Genomic DNA, 10,700 nt, shown 5'->3' on the forward strand with positions numbered 1-10,700 from the left:
AGCCCTGAGCTTGGAGGAGGCTCGGGAAGTCAGCGGGGCTTTGGGGCTGTCTCCCCCGTGGCACCCCCTCAACTCAGCCACTCGCTCCCAGTTTTCCAGCCCGGGTGGCCAGCCAGGTGGAAGGTGCAGCTCTGCGCATCTCCACCGGCAGCTGCCCTTGCTGGCTGGGGCTTTCTGTAACAGAAACCTTTGGGTTGTTGGGGGCTGGCCACAGAGCCCCAGCTGTCCCACAGGGCATGTTTCAAGTGGTTTTGCTTTTGAGGAACCCACTGCCCAGTACTGTAAGGGCCTCCACTGACCCATACATGCTCAAGGGCTCCACTGGCCGCAGCCCCATCCCACAACACACCCCCAGCTGTTACCCACCATTGCCGGTCCTGCCTGGACTTCTGTGGCCAAGGAGAGCTGGGCAGCTGCTGGGTAGGGCCTTTCCTTTGTCCCTGGAGTGATTTCAGGCTGTGTTGACATCTGGAGGGCAGACCAGCAAGCCCGAGACCCCGATACCTGACCTGCAAAAGAATCTCAGCACACACTGCTGCCTCGAGAGGACGGTGGAGTATCTGAAATCCAGAAAGAAAGGGTTTGGAGCTTCCTCAAAATTTCCCTATCGCCAAAAGAACTAGTTAGTCCCCACTCAGCCGGGACAGCCACCAGATCCTACCAGCTCTCTTTTGGTCACCTCTTAGTCTTCCTTCTCTGCTTCGCCCCGCTCAAAGATACCGCCACTGTCACCATGAGCCCCCCTTACAGTGACCCTGATGCTGGTCTCCGTTCCTCACCCCTTGGTGACATAAACCTTCCTTAAAAAGCCCAGGCTTGTCACCTCATTCTCTTGTCCAGTGGATCTTGTACCACTCAGTGGGTAAGACTGCATCCCCTCAGCAACCCGCTTCCCAATCTTGTCACCACGTCCTCTCCATATTGGCCAATTTGTCCTTCAAATACCCATCCGTCCATCCACTCATTCATCTGCATTTATCATGGACCAAAACTGATGAGGATAAAGTCATCTTTACATTTGTGAAGGGGCAGGGACAGAGAACAAGGAAGTGACTCATGAACCCATTGGCAAATGGCTTTAGACTTCAAAGCATTTTTGAGTATTTATTTTCTAAGAAATTGATTTTATTATGTTGTCCAGCTTGTAAAATGATGTATGGCGGGCCAGGGATTTAGCTCAGTAGAACAAGCACTTCCCTGGCAAGTGTGAGGTCATGAATTTGATCCCCAGTACCAAAAAAAAGTATGGACCTATAATCCTAGGATTTAGGAGGTTGAGGCCAAAGTAAATGAGATCGCATCACAGAAAAGGATAAAATAATATCCTTAAAAACTATTTTCAAAAATAAAATTATTTATGAGCTGGAGGTGTAGCTCAATAGTTGTATGCTTGCCAGGGATATAGCTCAGGGCACAAGCAGCTTCCTGGCAAGCACAAGGTTCTGAGTTTGATCACTGGTACCAAAAAATAAAGTAATACCAATAGTATACTTGCCTACCATGTGTGAGGCCCTGGGTTTAATCCCTAGCACTGAAACAAATAAATAACTACAAAAACAAACAACAACAACAACAACAAAGCCATATTCAGTAAAGCAAATTTTAAAAATTTGTACTTGTTCAAAAACAACAAAAAGGATTGGGGTTACAACTCAGAGGCAGTGCGCTTGCCTGGCATGTGTGAGACCTTGAGTTCAATTCCCAATTCCCAAAAAGATAAATAAATATTCCCTTTACATTGATCATTTTCTTAGCTATCTCTCACTATAAACACCATGCCACTAGTACTTTTCAACAGATTTATTTTTAATTTTCCATTAAGTTACTTGGTAAATCTCTTCAAAGTTGTATTTTTAGAGTTGCCATCAGTCGCTCTGCTATTGTGTGAATGTTTTCTCAACTTTGTATTCTAAAGTTAATAAATTGAACATTTTTGACACTTTTCAGGGAATCTTCACCCAGACCATCATATTCCTCAGTGGGAATTTACCTTCTGAGTAAGTGGGGAGATATCTCCTAAGCTCAGAGAACATTCTGCTGAATAGCGGTTTTTCATACTGCAGTTTATAAATCTTGTTTCTGGACTGTGACACTCTAAAAGAACTCATGACTGGCAAGGATGTGGGGGTGATGGTGAGGACTGGGAGGCAGCCTCTTGTTAGCTGTGTGGCCTTGGGTGAGGTATGCCCCTCTCCTGTGCTTCAGTCCCCTCCTTTGCAAGACAAGGAGGATCACACACACACACACACACACACACACACACACACACACGTCCACCAGTCCTTGGGCATGGCCATGCCCAGCTCTGATGCTCAGTTCATAGATGTTTCTGTTCTTCCCACAGACCAGCCAGGCATCCACTGCTGGTTTCCTCCTCCTTCCTCTCGTATCCCCTGTTTAGTGAGTGGGACCCTGCCTTGGTAGAAGCTGTAGAAAGCTTTTGGCCCTGTGCAATCACCTGCAATAGTTACTATTCCTGTGTGTGGCGTTCACCACGCATCTGGCACTGTTCTGAGCACTTTGGATGGATTAGCTAATTTCTGTCCAGGCTGAGTGTCATTGCTTTCCCCTGTGACAGACCATGGTGCCTCAGGGCTGGAGGCAGGCAGGGTGGGCCCTCACTGCATGAATGCATGCCCTTACCCTGCGGAGCCCAGAGAGACCAAAGGAAGGAAGGGGGAGTCCGTCTTTATCCCCTGATGCCCCCACAGCTGAGTTGAGCTAGCCAGGCTGAGCTGGGACCCTAGAAGGAAGCTCAGCTCCTTCCTTCAGGATTCCGGAAAAGAGCACTGCTGTAGCTGCTGTCCTCACCACGTCCCCAGAAAATCCCCTGGTGCTCCTACTTTTCCAGCTTTGTGAATGCTCCCTTTGTAAATGGACAACAACTACCCCACAGCCTCTGAGCTACAGGTAGGACAAGGCATACATTGTCCTGGGCCTTATCGCTTAACTGCTTCTCATATTTTTACTTTTATTTACTTACTTTTTGAAAAGATTTCATTGGCTACAAAAGGATGGTCAGGGCAGTTTTCCTCCCTATCTTTCTCAAATACCCAGTTCTTCCCACAGTTTGCCTATGGAAATGATTTGTTTTATTTTTGTTACATGTATACAAGATAGAATTTATGACTGACTTTTTTTAGTACTGTATTTGGCTTGTTTATAACCTCCTGTTTTCTTTCTGGCACATGTTTCCTCTGCGTCTCCACAAGGTGTACCACCGACTTTAGGCCTTCAGCCCTCAGGCTCTGCTGACACCAGGAGTCCCCACGCTGTCCCTCCTGGCTCTGCAGTGACCCAGCACATGTCTCTTTGGGATCCCGTCCCCTGGCCTGGCAGCCTTTGTTCCAGACATGAAAAACTGCAGGAACACAAGGAAGCAAAGAGGCCATGATGGCCCCGTGCCCTTGGGTGGTGGGGCTGCTTTCCTGCAGCAGCCTCTGGGGCAGCCCCTGCCAGGCCTGTAGATGAGGGCCCCAGTAAGTCTGCAACCTTCACTCACTCAGGGCTCAATTTGCTGGCCCCTACTCTGAGGGTGAGGCTGCTCAGGACCTGTTTGAGTTTCCATCCATATCCCACTCCATTTTCCCTCTCTAACACTGCCACCACTGTAGGGACCTTCTAGTAAAACTAAATAAATAAAAGAAAGAAAGGAAGAAAGAAGAAAGAACTGTATAAAAAGGAAGAAAATGGTAGCGAAAGCCCTTCTCCCTCAGACTCAAGAGCCCACCCTGGGCAACTTACTGGCTTTAGTGAGACCCTGCATCCAAATGAAAATGTTGTTAAAGTGCTGGGGCTGTAGCTCGGTGGTGGAGCACCCCTGGGTTCAATCCCCAGTACCAAAAAAGCTGTTGGTGCCAGATGAGGCAGGATAAATACAACGAAAAGTGCTTTTGGTAGTAACCAATGGGCATGCTATAATGCTCGTGGCGTCCTGACCAGCTGTGAGGCAGATGGTGTTGTTCTGTTTGGCTGATGAAGCAGGAGGCTCAGGAAGACAGGGATCAGTTGGTCAGTACCAGAGGTGGGACTGGATCTGCCCCCAACTCCAAATCCACACAAATCCACAAACTCCTGGGCTCAGCCAGGCGTTTTCCCAGAGCCCCTAAAACAAGCCCAACTCCGCAGGGTGCTGAGAAGAGAGGATTCATTAACATAAAACAACTGGAGGTGGCCAGGCCCTGGGAGAAACCACCACAGATGGCAGAACCAGGCCGGCAAAACTAGGTCAGCTTACAGGGTGTGTTCGCAGAGGCTGGGCTGAAGGAAACACATGGAAATGGCTGGAGGTCTCGGACCAGCTAGAGAGGCAGGCTGTCTCCAGATCTGGTCCTGTCAAGGAAACACAGAGGACAGAGAGAGTAGCTGCTGGGGAGGGGATACTCTTTGTATGCGGGGCTGGGTCACAGTGCAACCTTCATTTCCTGGAAGTGTGGGGCCCCCCAGAAAGGCCCCTCTAGTCCCTTTGGGAGGGCTGAGAGGTAAGCCTTGATTGCTGGGGGTGCCAAGGAAAGGCGGGAAACCGGGTGCAGCAGGGAAGACTGGATGTGCTGTGCACAGAGGAAGGCCGAGCCCAGCACCTGTGCCGTGGCCTCCTCTCCTGCCCACCCCCAGCTCTGAGGCACTGCTGTGCGGAGGCTTGAGGAAACCACAGCTGGCAGGGCAGAGCTGGAGCACCACTCAGGTGGGAGGAGGCCTCTCCACAGAGAGCTCTCTGGAGGAAATTCCCCTGGTTCCCCGAGGAGGGAAGTCCTCCCGACAAGGCAGGGTGTAGGAAGCCATTTGGGGATCCTGAGTACCTCTCTTGCTGAAGCAGCAAGGGCAGAAATTGCGGGGCTTCACTATCACCCAGGCTGAGCGCCCAAGTGTGCAGCCCCAGCTGAGTGGTCACAGAGGACAGCAGGAGGAGCAGTCCCTGCCTACCACAGGCTGCCCAGGAAGGGGACAGCAGCAAGAACACAAGCCATAGCAGCCCAGGTGGTGTTAAGTGAGGCCCTAGAAAAGTCTAAGCAGAACAGCGAGGGGGCCTCTGAGAATCCTCTCAGGAAGAGGCCCTGGATGTTTACATCTGGTTCTGCCTCACATCTGGCTGAGGGCTGCTCCTGAGAGGGCCCAGCCCAGGCAGCCCATGTGTGTGCACACACACATGCACGTACACATACATGCATACACACACAGAGGCACACATGGCCTCAGGAAAGCGATGTGAGAGCACAAAGAGAAAGGAAAAGTATGGAAAGGAAATCTTCTAATTCCTTGCTGCTGAAAGAGAATTAATGAGGCTTCCCAACCTCTGCAACTGGACCGGTCTCTGGGCTTGGCAAATGGGCTGAGCTGAGGGCATTGGAGTGATACAGAGATAGTGTCGATGAGCTCCTGGGGGACTGCAGAGAAGGTGGCAAAGGCCCAAGATAGGCATGGCCACGTGGTATCTGCAGAGGCCTGGGGACAGGGAAAGAGAGAAGAGCTGCAGAGGCCTTGTGGGCAAGCAGTGTTATGGTTTGTGTCTGGATGTCTCCCTGAAGCCTCATGCAGCCATAAGGCTTTTTTGGAGGTGGCTGAATCTAGACTGTGACTGATTCAGGTTCAATACTGGGATTAAGGGTGTGGGATTAAGGCTGGGTGATTGCTGGATCAGTCCACTGGTTGGATTGGCACCGCCCTAATCCCCGCAGTCTTCATAAAATAAAATAAAGGGGCAGAAAGAGGCTTGTTCCCCCCCCCCCCGCCCCGCTCTTCTCGCTTGTTATTTTTGCTGTCTTCACTGCCATGAATGGTTGCCCCTTTGCCAGGTGCTCTGGAGCCAGCTGATTATGGACTGAAACCTCTTCCAGCTGAGAGCTAAATAAACCTTTCCCCTTTAACTTGGGGTGTCAGGTCTTTTGTCTCAGCAACAAGAGAAAAGTAACTAAGATGGAGTGTCCGCCCAGAGCTCCCAGCCTGGACAGCGGGCCGAGGACCAATGAACGCATCCTCCTCCCATGTGCTATGCACCTGGACTCAGGACCTGGAAAACAGGAACTACAGCAAAGAAAGAAGATCAGATACAAAAATTAACCTGCACACTCAAGTATTTGTATTGAAATTCTAACCCAGAATCTATAAGAGTAAATGTTATTCAATAGAAGCCTACAAACAAAAGTCAATAACCTGGAGGAAATGATTATATTACATAGGAAAGCTACCAAGTTCCCCTATATTTGAAGAGCTCTTCCAAGTTACTGCTAAAGTCTGATGATCTGTAGGATAGTTCCTAAAAGTTATAAATAAAAAGTCCACTGAAAAAGAAATGCAGATGATCTCTTAACATTTGAAATACATTTCTCCACTATAATTCAAGAAATGCAAATTAAGATCACAGTGAGATTCTTTTTTTTTTGAAACAGAGTCTCACTGTGTAGTTCAGGGTGGCCTGAACTTACTATGTAGCCCAGACTGGAATTGTACTCAAGGCACCCCTGCTGCCTTAGCATCCTGAGTGCAGAGATTGTATCTCTGTATCCTGAGATGCAGAGATTGCATGTGCCATCACGCCTGGCCAGTGAGCCATTATTTTTTATCAGTCAGAAAGAACTGAAATTGTATCATTCCAAAGACTCACAGGTTTAATAAAGTCTGATGCAGGTGAGAAGACAGGGTGGCCTCCCTTGATGAGGGTTGGTGAAGGCATAAACTGGCATAATCTCATGGAGAGCAATTGGGCAGTATTTTTCAAAAGTGAAATATACATTTCCTTCACCCTGTCATTGCAGTTCTAGAAGTTTATTCTACAGATAGCTCTCCATACATCCCCAGGGATGTTTTGGTTTTTTTGGGGTTTTTTTTGTCTTTTTCATTTTTATCGGTACCAGGGATCGAACTCACTACTGCCTGCTTGCAAGACAGGCACTTATGCCGCTGAGCTAAATCCCCAGCCCCAGGATGTTTGTTCAACTGGCATTGTTTGTAATGGAAAAAAAAAAAAAAAAAAAGGAAACAGGCCAAGTGTCTGTTATTAGAGGAGTGGATACCAGATAAATAGTGACATAAATGCAATACTGTGGCCATTCGAAATGAAATGGATCTTGCATGTGCTGATACAGACAGATCTCTGAGAAGTAGTTAATTTTTTAAAAAGCAAGGTACCAAATTGTTATGGTGGGCCAGGGATTTAGCTCAGTGGCATAAGTGCCTGCTTTGCAGTCGCAAGGTCGTGAGTTCAATCCCTGGTACAAAAAAAAAAAAAAAAGCCCCCCAAATTGTTATAGTCATCTCCCATTTGCATTTTAAAAAATTTACATAAAAATGCATGCGTGTTTACACATGCATGAAAGGTTAAAAGATCTGTGTCTGTTCTCTTGGAACAGTTCTGTACTATTTGAATGATTTTAGCATCAGTGACCATATTATTTTTGTGATGGCCTGTTAGGTGGTGGGACAAACAGGACTAAGGGACCAGGGGCAGGAAGCACAGCAAGCACTCTTGCTGGCCTGGGGGCCAGGGACTGGGGAGCAGGAGGGTTGTGCCAGGAATTGGACAGCCTGAGTCACATCCACCTATACTTGGAGAGGAAAGTCCGTGGCCTTCCAAGGCCAGCTTGCTGATGTGTTCACGCTTTGGCAGGGGCACCAGAGGGGCTGCAGGTGAAGCTGGGCGGGATCAGCACAAGCAGGGAGAGGCAGAAAGCCAATGCTCTGGTCACTGGTTGAGCTGGGTCACCTGCCAAGTTCCATGGGGACCATGACAACAACTCCAGATAGAGCTGCACCTGTCTTGGAAATGGAAACTCCTATTTCTCAACAAAATCTACCTAAGCTCAAAGGTGAGATCAACAAGGAGTTTCAAAGATTAGTTTAGATTATTACTGAGAAGAATTCAAATGCTTGCACAAGCCTAAGGGAAAAGTCAAAGCCCAGCAACATGTGAGCAACGCGGGACTGCAGATAGAAAACAAACAAAATCAATTCCAGCCCAAGCAAGAAAGTCCTGTTTTCCAAGTACAGATAAGCAAAAACATCACGAGTTACTTTCATTCACAGTTGGTGAGGGTGCGGGTGCCCAGCTACTGTCCACTGGGGAGAGTACAGTGACCCCGATCTCTTTTGGAGAACAGCAGTCAAGTTACATGTGAAATGGGGTTCATTGAGAAGTGGCAACTCCACTTTGGTTTGTTTCCTTGGTTCTATTTTTTGAGACAGGGTCTCGCTGTGGACTCCAGGCTGGCCTCGAATTCCCAATATCTTCCTGCCTCAGCCTCCTGAGTGCTGGGATTATAGGTATGCACCACCAAGCAATCCGACTTTGGGATTTCATCACCTGATGTTCTCACATAGGCTCACACAGGGAAGCTCACTAGAACCTTGTTTATCTAGCAAAATATTAGAAACAACTTAAGTGACCACTAAATGTGAGCCAGCTAAATAACTCAGTGGCACATTCATACCATGAAGCTCATAAAAGTCAGATAGATTTGCATACATTGACTTGAAACAATCTGTGTGTGTGTGTGTGTGTGTGTGTGTGTAGTGCTGGGGCTTGAACTCAGGGTTTCCCAGCTCACCTCTTTTATTTATTTTGAGGCAGGGTCTTGTTAAATCATTGACTTGCCCAGTTTGGACTTGAAGTGGTAATCCTCCTGCCTCAGCCTCCTAGAGTTTTGGGAATACTGGTATGTGCCACCAAGCTCAGCTCTGAGACATTTTGACACATGATGTTAACAGGTCAAAAGTATGACCCTTATTTTTATAGTATCATTATATGCGTGTGTGTTTAAATTTAAAATCCTTCTCAAATCCTGAGACTGCATCAAGCATAGAAACAGGCAGGAAAGGATGTACACACTATAAGGAGTGGATACCTCTGTGAGGAAAGGAGAATTTTTTAAAATTTTTTTTTGTCTTTTTCTTTTTTATCGGTACCGGGGATCAAACTCACGACCACACACTTGCAAGGCAGGCGCTTATGCTGCTAAGCTAAATTCCCAGCCCCAGGAAAGGAGAATTGAGAGGAAATAAAAATGAGGTACAGTGGACTCTTGACTTGTGAACTTCATTTGTTCCCAAGGGCTGGTTGTAACTTAGGTTGCTGACTGAAGGCTCAGGCTCCTCTGCACAGCCTTTGAAGTCTCTGCTGTATACAGGCAGATCTCATTAGCCTTAGAGGGACACTGGCCCAGGATTTCTCAATTAATCCCAAACAGGAAAAGATGCTGTAATGTTCCTTCCACAACTCTTTTTCTGGTTTTGTTCTTGTTTTTAATTTTCTGAGACAGGGTTTTGCTTAGTAGTCCAGACTGGTCTTGAACTTGAGGTAGTCCTCCTGTCTCAGCCTGCTGTATACTGGGATTATAGGCATGCACTTCCACACCTGGCTTTTTTGTTTGTTGTTGTTGTTTTTTAAGCCTTTTGGTGCTGAGGATTGAACTCAGGGACTCCCGCTTTTTGACAAACATTGTACCACTGAACTAGATCCCTGGGCCTCCTCTCATAACTCTTTAAGGGTTAAATCTGTAGCTGAGACCATCTGGAAGCACAAACAGCCAGCATTCAGATCATATCTCAAGACTTTGGTTGTCAATTAAAACTAAAATTCTGGTCATACCCTTTCCCAAAGTTGTTTGTATGTCAGGCAGGTTGTAACTCGAGGGTCCACTGTATTATAAGTTCTACTACATATACTCTATGTTGAATTTTTATTTTATAGTAGTAGAGATTGAAACCAGGGCCTTCACTCTGAGTTATATTCCCTGTCTCTTTAAAAAAATTTTTTTTGGTTTTTTTTTTTGTTTTTATTTGGATGAGTATGTATTTATTTTTAGAGACAGGATCTCACTATGTAGTTTAGGTTGACCCTGAGCTCTGTAGCCCAGGCTGCCCTCCAACTTGCAGTGACCCTCCTGCCTGAACCTTTCTAGTGCTGGGATTGTGGATGTGAATCACCATCCATGGCTTCTTTTTGTACGTTTAAATTTTGAGAAGGGTCTCATTAAATCATTATGTAGCCTAGACTGATCTCAAATTTGAGTCCTCCTGTCTCAGCCTCCCAGAGTACTGAAATTACAGATCTGCCCACCAGGTGCTGGCTTTTAATTTTATGTTTTGAAAACAAGGAGCATGCATTAATATACTACTTAATGGCAGTCAACATACCTGCTGGTTTCATGGTTACAAAGTATGTAAGCCAAAATCTAACCTTCAAGGTGATTTTTTTTTTTTACTATAAAAATGAGGGTAATAATAATAGGTCTGTGAGAATTATATAAATTAATACAAGCAAAATGCTTGGCCTGGCCCATAGCGAGTCCCACAGTTACCAACACTGGTGCAAACATCAGTCTTGCTGCACAAGCAGGCGCCATGGGATAGGTTGGAGATTCTTTTCCTACTACAGCAAAACTCACAAAATGAGCTATACCAGGTGTGGTGGCTCACGTTTGTAATCCCAATATTTGGAAGGCTGAGGCAGGAGGATTGTTGTGAGTTCAGCCTGGGCTACATAGTAAAAATCTTATCTAAAAAAAAAGCGTAAGCCGGAGGGGAGTGAGATGCCTGCGTGCCTGTCTGCAACAGGAGAGTCCCATTCTCCCAGTGCAGGAGCCCCACTGGGAAGGCACCGAGGGTCCCTCCCTGGCAGCACTGGGCCCTCCTAACTGACACCAGCCTGACGGGAAATCACACCCAGTTTGCTGAAGTTATCTGAGTGGCAGTGTCTCTGATCACAG

This window comes from Cavia porcellus, unplaced genomic scaffold (assembly GCF_034190915.1).
Source record: "Cavia porcellus strain 051 isolate PalLab524CR breed Dunkin Hartley unplaced genomic scaffold, mCavPor4.1 scaffold_1, whole genome shotgun sequence".
In the NCBI taxonomy this organism is placed as follows: domain Eukaryota; kingdom Metazoa; phylum Chordata; class Mammalia; order Rodentia; family Caviidae; genus Cavia; species Cavia porcellus.